Raw genomic sequence first — 12733 nt, 5'->3', positions numbered from 1 at the left:
ACTGAGATGGATCGGTGGGTCCCAGATCAGGACCAGATAGACGCCTAACTGCACTCCCTTACTTGAGTGGGATTCACATATAATTTATTTTTCTCATCTAGTTATAGATTATTTTAAACAAATAAGGTCAGTCCATTTAAGAAAGAGAAGATATTAGAGGGGAAAAAAAGATCAAAAATGATACCTGCTATCTGTTAAGTGATCCTACTACGTGGAGTCAGCCATTTTAATAATCTGGTAAATTTCCTTTCAGTCTTTTTTTTTTGGCCTGCTCTTAAAATGTAGCAGTAAGCTTATTTATTTAGTCTTTGAGCCTGTGGTTAGACCTGAACACGAGACAAAGGCTTTTCCTGGCAGTTCTTGCACTTGATGAAACTGTTGTTTCCATGATGAGGGCTGAATCCAGAATGAAACCTTTAAACTTCATCCACATGTAAAAGGAAGCATCAGATTCTTCATTGTCTCTGGCTCCAGAATGTGGCTGGTTTCGTCAGTTGGGCTTGCTGAGGTCATCTGTCTCCTCCATCTTCAGGTGAGTCTGGAGTGTATTCTTAGTCTCACTAGTCTTCTCATTCTTGGTAACCTTAATGTTGATGCATCTGTGGATTGAATGGTGTGTGTTTTTAAGTAATTAGAAAAGCAAGAGTACAGGTCTTTGGTTTATTTATTCAAGTCTGAAGTCAAGAGTTCTTGGGTTCAATTCCCAGTTCTCACAGTTACCAGGACTTGCTGAGACTTTGTTTTCTTGCAGTTCTTTATTAGCGCTCCTTGTTAGATACTTTCTGTCCCCATGCTATCTTTAACCCCATTGCGATGCCAAGATTAGAGGCATGTTCTTGAATATGTAGGTGGAAAATCTTCAGGACAGCTCAGACCAACTGTGGTCTGTCCATTCCCTTCTCAAACACGTGGTTAAACATGGAGGCAGACAACGCTCGTCTTCCTCTCTGAGGAGGCAGAACATTCTATTGTGTGGACTGTAATGCTTTTCTTCTAGTGTTTCTTTTCTCCCTGGGGCTGAGTGAACTTCAGGTGTTTGAAGATTCTGTGAGGGGTCATGACAACAGTTGTGATTGTGGCTTCTGGGAAGAGCAGTGCTGGCTCCACAAATAGGAGGCTTGACCAGATATGATGGAGCGTTAGTTGAGGGTGGAGACCATCTTCTTTCACTGGGCATTTTTGTATTGTCTGGAGATCTATTTGAGAGTCTCCAAGTTTTTGTGTCCCAGGAGTCCCTTAGTTTATGCAAATAATGAACAAATGGAGGATGAACTTCAGGATGAGGCCACCTGGAGTGCAGTACTCCTTTGCTCCAGCCAGCTGTTGCCACGAAGCAGCTTAGGTTCAGTCTTGCCCATGCTTGCATTTTCAAGAGAATGTCTAAATCTAACTTTTTTTGCTGGGGAATCTCCTGATTTTAAATGTTGGCTACTTTTTAAGCAAAAGAGATTCTATTGTGTAGAATCTAAATGTTAGCCACTAGTTAGAGTAGAATTATCTAGAAACTCCCTTCTGGTCTTTCCACTTGATAAATCTGTATTTGTCACCATATCCTCTCCTCCCTGCAAACTTCCAGGGTGTTCATACAATTCTCTCCCCTGGGTCCTTCACAATTCTCCTCCTACTTTGAATGAATCTAGGTGGTTGTTATTTTACTCCTGAAAACATGAGACCAAGAGACCACAGTGCTACAGATGTTGTGCAGCACATTGGACGAACTGTGATCTTGCAAATCAAAATACAATGGCAGTAAGTGAGGGTTGTGATTTATGCTGTTGCAGCAAGAAGTCCCTACTGCTTGATGCGGGTACTGCCCAAGTGAGGTTGCAGTAGGGTCTTTCATGCACATCATCTCATTTAATCCTCTTGCTGAGCAGTGAGCGAGGTGGTGTGACCTCCACTTGACTGAAGATCTGGGAGGTTTGAGCATTTGCTCAAAGATGTACAGCTGGTAAGGGACAGAGCTCAGCTTTCTGGTCCATCTCTTCCACTCCAGTGTGGGCTGTGCTTGACGTGGAGGTGTCATTTCTCTCTACTCCAGGCCATCACCAGTACCTCCCTGGACCATGCCTTGCACAGGGTAGGTCCTCTGTAATTACCTTTCTTGACAATGATAATGTGAATGGCTTTCCTCCAATGGGTAGAATTAGCTGAGTGGAAGTAGTTTTTCAAGGCACGTAATGGGCCTTTTCAAACCTGAATTTTCATAACAAAGTTTATTTTGTTGAAATACAAAAGAAAGGCAAATATTTACTAATTTTTACTTTATTAAAATGTAATGCACAGGGGCATGTTTTTAGAAATGATAAATTGTTTTCCCTCACAAGGGGTTCTTGGGGAGAAAGAAATGTACTACATTTAAAAATTATATACTGTTCTATAATTGCACAAATCAAATATGTGTATTATTTGTAATTACATTGGTAATATATGTAATTACATGAGAAAACAATGAAAGCAAACTGCATTCCAAGCGAACATGCATCAACATTTTTTTTTCCTTTTCTCCAGTTACTCTGCAGCATTAATTTGTCTTGCAGAAGTAAAAATATCACACAGACATTGGAAAAAAAATCCCTGACCTACCTCAGGCACTTTAACGATTTCTCAAGCAGGAGATACCGATGTTTTGCAATCTCAGAGGTGGGAGTGAAACCCTCTTACTTCTTCACTTCTGCTGCCTTACTTTTTTTTTTTTTTTTTGCCTAGGAAAAAGGTAGCAGATAGTACAGTTTTGAAGCGTGCTAAAACTCTATACCACCGTTGCACCTGAGCCTCCAGAGTGGTTCTGCTATGGGTAATTTCTTCCTGAAAAAACCAGCCCACATATTCTTTATTCTGTCTGCAAAAAAAATAGCTAGTCTGGTTTGGTTATAATGAGCCATTGTTTGGGAATTTCTTTTAAGAAATTCACGGGTTATGTGGAACATAATTTAAGTCTCTGATTTCTGGGGGGTTATTCATTGAGCCATTCACTCTTCAGACAATTATAGAGCTCCTGCTGTGTCTATCAGCTGCTGTGCTGGGCTCTGGGGTTACAGAGATTGAAATATCCACTTCCTGTTCCACATATAGTCTGGTCTGGTGGGTGGAAGACAAGTGGACAAGTATAATGTGTGGAAAATGCTGAGAGCCACGTGACAAGAACCAGGAGACTCTGAGGAAGTGGAGTCCAGAAGACCTCACAGGATGGTGATGCCTTTGGAAGGAGTATATAGGAATTATTGCAATGGGTACCTTTTGCTGTGGGGATGGGGTGAAGGGTTAGTGAGAATGCATTCCAGGTTGGGGGTGATGGATGTGCTCAGGCAGTAGGATGTGAATGGTCTAAAAACTGTCATTTCTGTGAAGTTGAGAGTTAAGTTCAGGCATGAGGGTGTGACAGGGATGGGGTTAAACATGGTGGAGGAAGATCATACCTCCCAGCCTGGAGGTGTGCAAATGTCAGGAATCGGTGTTTTGATCACATTCATGAACTTGAATTGCACCTTCCCTGCATCACCACGCATAGAACTCCTGCTTGGCTGGAGGAGACCTTTTGTGGATTTGAACTCTTGTCTTGGGTTAGAGAGTTATCTGTGCTGTCTAATCCCACGGAAGAGATTGCCAAGGGTGAGAGTGCTAAGGTCTGCTGTCCGGCTTTGAGTTTCACCAGATTTCCCTTTCATCTGCAGGCCCCTCGGAGCTCTGTCCGCAGACGGAGGTAGAGGGATGGTGCTGTTCCTGGAGGAGTATGTTGTAGACAACCGGCAGCCTTGGGCTCTGCGGGCATGTGGTGGAGAAGGAAGACTCTTAGGAATATATAGAGAGACAGAATGCAAAGTGGCTTTGCTCCCTGTTCCTCCTGTCTCCTTTCAATTTTCATAAAATTCTCCTATATAGACTTAAAATGCTAGCAAACAGGAGACTGTGGGATGCATTATTGAATCCTACCTCTGTTGATCAGGTTATAAATATCACTTAGTTCCTTCCTGTGTTCAGCAAACGTTTATAGAGAGCCACGCTCTGTTCGTGGGCTTCTATCTCTGCCATTAAGAAGTCTCTGGTCTCATGGGGAGGTGCAGTGGATTGTTGAGGGATTTCTGACTGAAGAATGTGTAGGATGATGTGAAGATGACGGTGGTAGCTGGCATTTATTGAGTTTCTATTTTGCAACAATGTTATCCTCATGTCTGTTCTAGGAGGGATGAGGAAACTGAGGCATGGGGAGTTTCCGGTAAGCAGAGGAGGCAGAATTCAGACCCAGGGTAGTTACTAGCTGGTGGGCACAGAGGAGAATGTAGTCACTTTGACCTCGGGGCACCAGGAAAGGTTCTTCGGAGCTGGTGCCCCTTTAGTGAGTCCTGAAGGAGAGCCGTCCAGAGGGATAACACGGGGTGGAGTGTGCTTAGCTCAAGGAAAGCTGGGATGAGTTATCATTGCTGTTTCGATGAAAGGCAAGGGGGAGTGAGACTGGAGTCAGAGAGGTTCTGCCGGTCCATTCTGGGAGCGTCTTAGGTGCTGGCCAAGGATGTTCTGTCTTCCTGTTGGGGGATTTTGGATGGCCTGTGGACAGTTTATCCCTCCTGACAGCTGGGGCATCTCTGAAGTTTGTTTAGAAGCACTTGTGAAACACGTCAACAGGGGCAGGTCCAGGCGGTTTTGTAGAAGTGTACATGATGTCAGGGACTCTTTAAGAAAAAGAATACTATTTTAAATACAAAGTCAGGTGTAAGGCCTTGAAAGGCACGTGTGCACACGAGGGATCCTGAAGGGTCAGCTTTGTTAGCATCACGCTCAAGCCGCCCCAGACAGTCTTTTTCATTGATGTTGTACTTATTTCTGCACCAGTTCAGGAAAACAATGGTTCTTTTTTCCTGGACCAGAACTGAGGACCAGTCATTTATTTCATCATGACATCTACCACATTTGGAGGGTGGCCTAACCACAGTCTCTTTCCAGGATGTCTCCTAGGACTGGCTTCACACTTGTGACTACTCTGAACATAGAAGCATCTTAACGCATTCAGATATGGCCTCCTTGTACATCTATATATATATATTTTTCATTACAGAGGGTCTAGAGATGGTTGATATTCAGGACTTAATTCCCTGAGTGTTCCTGCCTTGCTAAATTTCAGTTTGTATGTCTTTCGTCAAATATTTGGCTTAGCTGGGGCTGGTTGGCATATTGTGTTAGCTCAAAGTGATTTATTGTCTCAGTGTCATCCATTCAATACAGAGAGGTAATATTTAGTATGTCAGTGGGGATTATGTTGTAATCTCAAGAAAAATATAGGAAGTTGGATAGAGGAAAAAAAAATCCAGGGAGAAGAATCAAGCAGTTATTAAAATAGACTTTTCTAATATATGTTCATTCGTGGAGAGTTACATCCACAACTTCATTTCTCATCAAAAAGTCTCAAAGAGCCAATTTTCAATAGTTCTTATCCCTCCTTGCAGCTGAATATTTGGGGGTATTTTAAAGTGATATCATAAAATAGATTGAAAATGAAGTCCTATAAATGATCTTTAATCAACAGGCTCTGTTGCTTTATGGAACAGAAAACAGTGAACAAAAGACTATGATTTTAATTCAAGGAAAGAGCTATTTATTTTAAGTATTTTTGCAGAATGGCAGAAGTAATTTATTCAGTTATAATTAGACACATTGTAAAATGGACGATTGTGAAGGGAGTGATTCTTACTGGCTTCTGTGAGTTGGGGAAGCCTTTCTGTACGATTCTCTCCTATCTGGCTGTAGATCCTGGGACCAGAAATTAATCTATGAACCGGGGAAGAACCAGAGAAAAATGGAAGCTGAAAGTGTTCATGTTTCCCTTTTCACCCTGAAAATGGTTTTTTTCCCTTCTGTCTTGGTGATAAATTTCTGCAGCAAGTATTTAAAGAAGAGAATTGTTTGCCTATGAGATGGAGTATGCCTGGTTTAAGAGTAGGTAATGGAGAAAGTCTCAAGGGGAAATGAGATGTTTATCTTTAGTGAACCATGGCAAGTTAAAAAAAACCCATGTCATTTGGGATTGCATTAATAGAAGTATAGGGAATAGACCATTGGAGGTGATTGATAGATGGAAATTCTTTCTTTCTTTCAACAGATATTAATAGAGGGCTTCTTATGTGTCAGGAATAGAGAGACATTGGTAGAAAACATAGACTCATTTCCTTAGAGATCAGAGATTTTGGAAGGATTTAGATAAATGGACAGATAATTATGAAACAGCAAGAAAAGAGAAGTCCAGCACTGCATGTAGAAGGAGGAGATAGGGATGGGGCAGAGGAAACAGCCTTTACATTGGTTCAGAGATGAGACAGCATGACACTTCAGGGGAACCAAAGTGTTCAGTGTGGTTGGAGAACAGAGTTGGAGGGTGGTATGGAGTAAGAGGTGAGGCCAAAGAGGTAAACAGGCAGATCTTGCAGTTAAGTTATAACTGTATCCCCAGAGCAATGGGAGCCAGTAATGAGTCTTAAGCAGTGATGTGTTGTGACCTGCTTTGCCTTTTGAAAGCATCACTTCTACTTCTGTGCCAGTAAAATGGATGAAAAGGACAAGATGGTGGAATGGAGATAATTTAGGAAACATCTTGGAGAGAGAGAGTGCCAGGAGAGAGAGAGAATGGTGGCTTCAGTTGGAGTCATGGCCGTGAGTATGTAGAGGATTAGGTAGATGGACCTGAGAACCAGTGTGTAAGGAAGAAACAACAGACAGGTGATTATTTGGATGTTTGAGGAGAAAGAATGAAAGCTGATGCCCCAGTTGGGAACTGGGTAAGATGCACCCTCCAGTGCAGAGTGTTTGGGTGTGTAGGGACAAGATCGCTTGTTCAGATCTCTGCACATTCAGAGTATGAGTGCCTGCAGGGTATTGCAGCAGGGGTGTGTGACAAGCAGTTGAGTGTTTGAAGTCTGAAGTCTGGAGAGAGGCTGGAATTTTAGATCTTGGAGCCATTAGCACGCAGATGGTCACTGAATCCTGAGAGTGATGGATACCTGTGCAGTTGGACAGTGGGAAGAACTGAGGGTTGCAACACCAGCATGATTGCTTTGGAGATATGGTACCCTATCCTGGACTCTTGCTCTGGACAGCTATAGGTGGCAGAACCAGAGTCCAAAAGGTCTAGCAGACAGATTATCACATGGCAGGAGGGAGACTTTCACATGATTATAAATGCCCAGAAATGCTTGGGTTCCTTGGAAGGTGGTGAGTTTCCTGTTACCATATATATTCAAGCAGAACCCCACTTGCCCAGGATTCTATAGAAGCCGTTCATGCATCAGGTGACTTCTAGATACCTCCCTGGTCTGATTGCTCCAATCAGTCAAACTTCCATTTTGTTCTTGAATAATTGTGTTAATTTCTGGTGTACAGCACAGTGATTTGGTTATATGTGTGTGTGTGTATATTTCTTTTCACCGTCCCAGGTTCACTTCTCCCTGTCTACTTGGCACGTGCCAGTGGTTCTTGGTGACCTGAGATGGGGAAATTGCATGGGGAATCTTTGCAAGCTGGAGTGCCTGGTTCCTGCCGTGGGAGGCAGACCAGAATCTCTGGGGACAGGAACCTGCACAAAGCTTCCCAAGGAGTTTGGGCCAGGATTTCACCTCTTATCTGAGCGCTGTTACCTATATGATGTCGCCCATACCTAATACATTTACATGGCAGGGCCTCCCAAATCTGCATCACCAGCCAAGACTCCTGAGACTGATCGAAGCCAGAACAGGTCCTGACCCCTCTTCTTCATCTCTCTTGTTGCCACCTTTGTCCAGGCTAGCATCCCTTGGACCCCCATCCCGACCTCCCACGTTGGCCACAGTGGCCTTTCTACCTGAGTGTAGTCACATCACCCTGCTGTGTAAAACCCTTGAGCATCTCCTGGGTGCTCTCACTCTGAGCCTGGCGTTTGGTGGGCCCTGGGTGAGTTTTTGTTGAGTGAATGAGTAAATGCATGAATGTGCAAGTGTTAGATTTTATTCAAGTGCCGAGTTAGCAGCCCCATGAGCCCTTTAGGCAGATAAAGAGCCAGAGCTGAGATGTAGAGCCAGTGAGCTGTTGAATTTATATTAGATCCATTTGCTGAAGACTCTCTGGAAAGTCAAAAGGAGGAGGGAGAGGGAGAGCGGAAATGGGAGCCACTTGCGTAAGAGTCATAGGAAGAGAAAAGTGAGGTGGGGGATGGTTGAGAGTAACTCACAGTGCAGGGGAGGGGAGGCTTCTGATCCCACGTGGAGAAGAGGAGTTTTTACTTAGACAGGGTCTCAGGAAGGGGCAGCTCTGCCCCGCGCTGGCTGTGTGCTCCTGGACAGATTCTCTGTGCCTCAGATGACTTACTTGTAAAGTGGCTATCGTAATGCCTACCTCCAGGGGTAATCACGGAAGTCTCTGAGAAATTGCGTCTAAAGCTGGCCTGTGGTGATTGTTCATAAAAGCTGGGTGCAGTCTTCTGTTGGCGGTGTGGTGGAGGCAGCATTAGTGATTGTGACTGGACCTTAAGGCTCCATCGGGCAAGTGCCGAACCTGGTACTTATCATCACTGCTTCTCCAGCCCCTTGGGTGGAATCCAGTACATAATAGGTGCTCAGTGAAAGCCCCTGAATGGATGTTTGTGCCCTGAATGCTAATTATTCAGTGTAGGTGGGCTGATTGGTAGTATCTGCCATATGATTTGACATCTACCAAATTGTAGCTATCACTCTGGTTATTTACCTGGAAATATAAAAAGTGGTTATGATGGGGGTTTATTTCCTTTTATAAAGAGCAAGCAACATTTAATTTCTTTGGGTCTTTAATAAAACCACAGGTATTCACGCTTTTCTTTCATCGGGTAGGGCTTTTTCCTAGCAAGGACACGTCCAGGAACTCATTCTCCTTTGGGAAGAGAGCGAGGCCATGTCCATTTCCATGGAGGGCACAGAGAGCACACAGTTCTGCTGTCTTGAGAATTTCCAGTCCTGCAGCCTCGTACCCTGTGGCCACACTTATTCTGTTTCCCTTCAATGCAGCCTTATAGCCTTGGTCTTCCTTCCAGCCTCCTGCTCACATCTGTCATTTTTATTTGGCTAACCAAGTCCTTTTAGAATTTTGGGTTCGCTGTTTCAAGGTCTCCTCCATGCAACACCGGGCACTTGCAGGTGCCTGGGGCCCGAGCACAGGTTGTTTCCTCTGCATCCTCCCAGCAGTTCTTTACATTGCTCCTGCCATCCCTGTCGGCAGAGGAGGGAAGGGCTGGCATGGAGAATTGAAATAACTTGCTATGAGAGCTGAGGTTAAGCTTGAGTTTTCTGTGCCCTCTGTCGGGTGATCTGTCTTCTGTCCCACCATTGCCATGAGGAAAGCCCTTCAGGGGCCGCCGCATCTGGATCAAGAGGGTCCCTGAGTGGTAACTTCTGGGATGACTTGGAGCCATTCTGTGGATACCTAACTGTTGGCCTTGGAGGTCTCTCCAATGGTTGCTTTATGTGGATCTTGTTCCTAGAAGCTGTGCTGGGAATAACGTCAGTGTGATTAAAAGCAGCTTGACATTGCAAAGTCTTGCACAAACATTGCTTTTAAGTTTGATGAGTTCAACAACAGTTTATGTGGTCATTTGTAAAAAGGGCCATCAGTCCTCCCCCTTACCTGCATCTGGGCACTTGCAGTGACATTACAGCTTCTTGCATGAAGAGGAGGAGTCTGTTTCTCTACCCTTTGAATCTGGACTTGGTCAGGTGACTCGTTTTGGACAACTAGATGGTAGTAAGTGTGACACAGGCTGAGGTTTGTAAAGTACTTGTGCACTGGGACGTGTTCTTTTCTGCTCCTGGGATCCCTGCTGCTGCCTCTAGATGAGGAAGCCCAAGCTAGCCTGTTGGATGATGACACACATGACCCAGTGGCCCCCATCACCCCAGCTAACCTAGGAGCAGAGCTCCTGATCTGAGCAGCCTCTGGTCACAGGTGCATGATTGGGTCTGGCCTAGATCAGCAGAAGAACCGCCCAACTGAGCCTCGATTGAAGTACTGCCCCCTAGACTCATAGGTAAATAAATGGTGGTTGTTTGAAGCCACTGAATTTGGGGGGTAGTTTATTACACAGGGAAAGCTAACTGTCTAACTAATAGAGTTGAATTACTGGCCAGTGATTTTTTTTTCCCTTAACCTAAAGGATTTAAGGAAAAAATTACGAATGGACTTGCTATAGGATTTCTTAAAAATTAACTTTATCGGGGGCTGGGAAATTTCACCCAGTGTAACAGCCTAGCATTTGTGCTAAAATTTTGCAGAACACGGGTGGCTTTTGAGTATGAATTTCTACGTTTGAAGAGAATCTTTGGTCTGAGTGTGAGTCCAAGTAAGTGGCCTCACCAAGACACCAGGATTAGTCGTGTCTGAGAATTCATGATCCAAAAAGCAAGACATTTAGCCAGAAGTACCCTGAGCATAGCTCTGGCAGTTGGGAGTAATTGACTGAAAACTATAAACTGCTTGGATTCAGCATTGTAAAAGATAATTTCACACACGGTGGTTCTGTAAGAGTATTAAGCCTCAAAAAAGTAAACTGGATTAAGAAGGCCTCGTGAATATGAAACATTGAATGGGGACATTAATAACCAAAAGTGTAGCTGAAATGGAGGAACAACAGACTCAAAGGAAAGCAGAGGGAGTGAGATAGGATGAGTTCCAATTTAGCTGTAATATCCTACAACCAGGTCTCATCCCGTTATAGTAATAAAATAAAAAAGGCCAACACACCATACACTGCACACATTACACAGACACACACACACACACACACACACACACACACACACACACACAAAACCCAGAGAAGATTTGCTAACTGTTGTCCGTTGATAAGTAGTTCCACTTCTGGGGAATTCTACCTGATGCAGAGTGTGTGTGTGTTCATGTATGGGAAGTATGTATGTATATTGCAGCTTCCCTTATACTTGTAAAAGACTGGACATAACATAAATGTTCCTACCAGGAAGTACTGTTAAAGAGAAAGAACATGATCTCTATGCATTGATATGAAACAAGATCCAAGGCCTATCCATTGGAAAAAGGCATGGAACAACTGCTGGTGGTTTGGCAGTTGTGTAACAAAGGGACACACACAAAATACACATGCATGCACATTTGTATGTACATCATAGACTTACATGCACAGCTTACCGCCAGAGGGAGATACAAGAAGATACTAATCGTCAGTGCCCGGGGTGGGAACCGTGTAGCCTGTGGTCAGGGGTAGGAGGGAGGTTTTATTGTATACTCTCTTGTGTTGACTTTTCACTGTATTTCTGGATTAGCTTTTTAAAAATCTTCTAAAGCATATTTAAAATATTGCTTCTGATCTGTATGAAGCCTCTTGAAGGCTTTTGTGTCTTTCTTCTGCCAGGAACCCGAGGCACTCTGATCCCTGGGGCAGGGGATTGCACTTCCCCGTGGGAGAGGAGAAACTGTACTAAGACCTTCAGGTATTTTATGTCCGTTAGTCCTCATAGGGGGCCTGTGGGGTAAAGGCTCTTGTCTGTTTACAAATAGTGAAACAGGCTCAGGGAGACCCCTTTCCCTTGCATCTCTCAGGACTAGGGAAGGAGGAGCTCAAGTTGACTCCAGTGCCCACCGTGTTCCCAGTCGCCACATCGTCCATCTCTGTCTTCCAGGCCAAATAGGGTGGCCTGTGTGGCCAGTTCTGGCCTGGTCACATGTTGTCTTTTTACTTTGCATTTCTGAGCATTGCCCTTGGAATGGGAGAAGCCTGCTTCAGGCCGTGAGTTTCAGAGGCTCTCCTGGATACTAGAATGTTGCCTCGCACGAGTCACATCCAGATGTCCAAGGTGGTGCTTACAGAGCTGCTCACCAGCACCCGACTCGGCCCTCACCCTGGGGCAGGCACTGTGCTGGGATCTCCACATGCATTGCATCATTGAATCCTCACACCTGTAGGTACCTTTATTTCATCGATGAGAAGCCCTGGCATCAGAGAAATAACTACCTCGAGGTCACTTGGTGGGTGAGGGCTGTAGATAAGACTTGAATTCAGGCAGCCTGATCCCCAGAAACCAGGCTTTTATTTTTTTCAATGAACTGGAAAAGGCTTCCTCCCTGTGGACAAGTCCCATGTCTCTTGGCCTTTCCCGTGTTGCGGAGTTGGGAGGCTCTCTTGTGGCATCTGAGGTTAATCTTCCAGACCTGTTTCTGAAGACCACAGCACACTTGGAACTCAGTGTGTGTTCATAGTTATGTGTGTGCATGTGTGGTGCTGGAGACAGCTAAAGGCTTGACAGTGAGTGGAGCTGAATCTCTGCAGAGGCATCTCTCAAGATGCCACAGGTAGCATAGGGGAAGTGGGGTCAGAGAGATGACTGGTTCTGACTTGAGTGGGTCCTCCTGTTCCCCTTTGGAGCTGGTCACCTTTGAGGAGACTAGCAAAATGATCAGCTGACATACCCTGAGGTGTCTGTATTGGTCTTTCCCTCCAACTTTCCTGTTCTTTTGACCTCTCCAGCAGGGCTTCATCAACATTTTCTGTAATTTAGTGAGACAGTAAATATTTTAGGTTTGTAGTTCTATGGTCTCTGTCACAGCTAGTCAGCCCTGCTATTGTAGCAGACACTAGTTGTAGATAATATGGAAATGAATGGGTGTGTATGTGTTCCAATAAAACTTTATTGACAAAACAAGCAGAGGGCCAGATGTAGCCCAGCAGAGTTAGTTTGCTGATCCCTGCTCCATAGAAAGAAACCTGGGCTCT

At 44.5% G+C, this 12733-nt stretch overlaps 1 protein-coding gene across 1 annotated transcript in view; it reads left to right on the top strand.

Annotated features, from left to right (window-relative positions):
* Window positions 1-12733, top strand: part of LOC116658023 (receptor-type tyrosine-protein phosphatase T-like) — a 443338-nt gene that overhangs the window by 28431 nt on the left and 402174 nt on the right. The window lies entirely within an intron of this gene.

This window comes from Camelus ferus, chromosome 19 (assembly GCF_009834535.1).
Source record: "Camelus ferus isolate YT-003-E chromosome 19, BCGSAC_Cfer_1.0, whole genome shotgun sequence".
In the NCBI taxonomy this organism is placed as follows: Eukaryota; Metazoa; Chordata; class Mammalia; order Artiodactyla; family Camelidae; genus Camelus; species Camelus ferus.
Note: the sequence above shows the minus strand (reverse complement) of the source record. Positions and strands in the feature narration are given on the sequence as shown.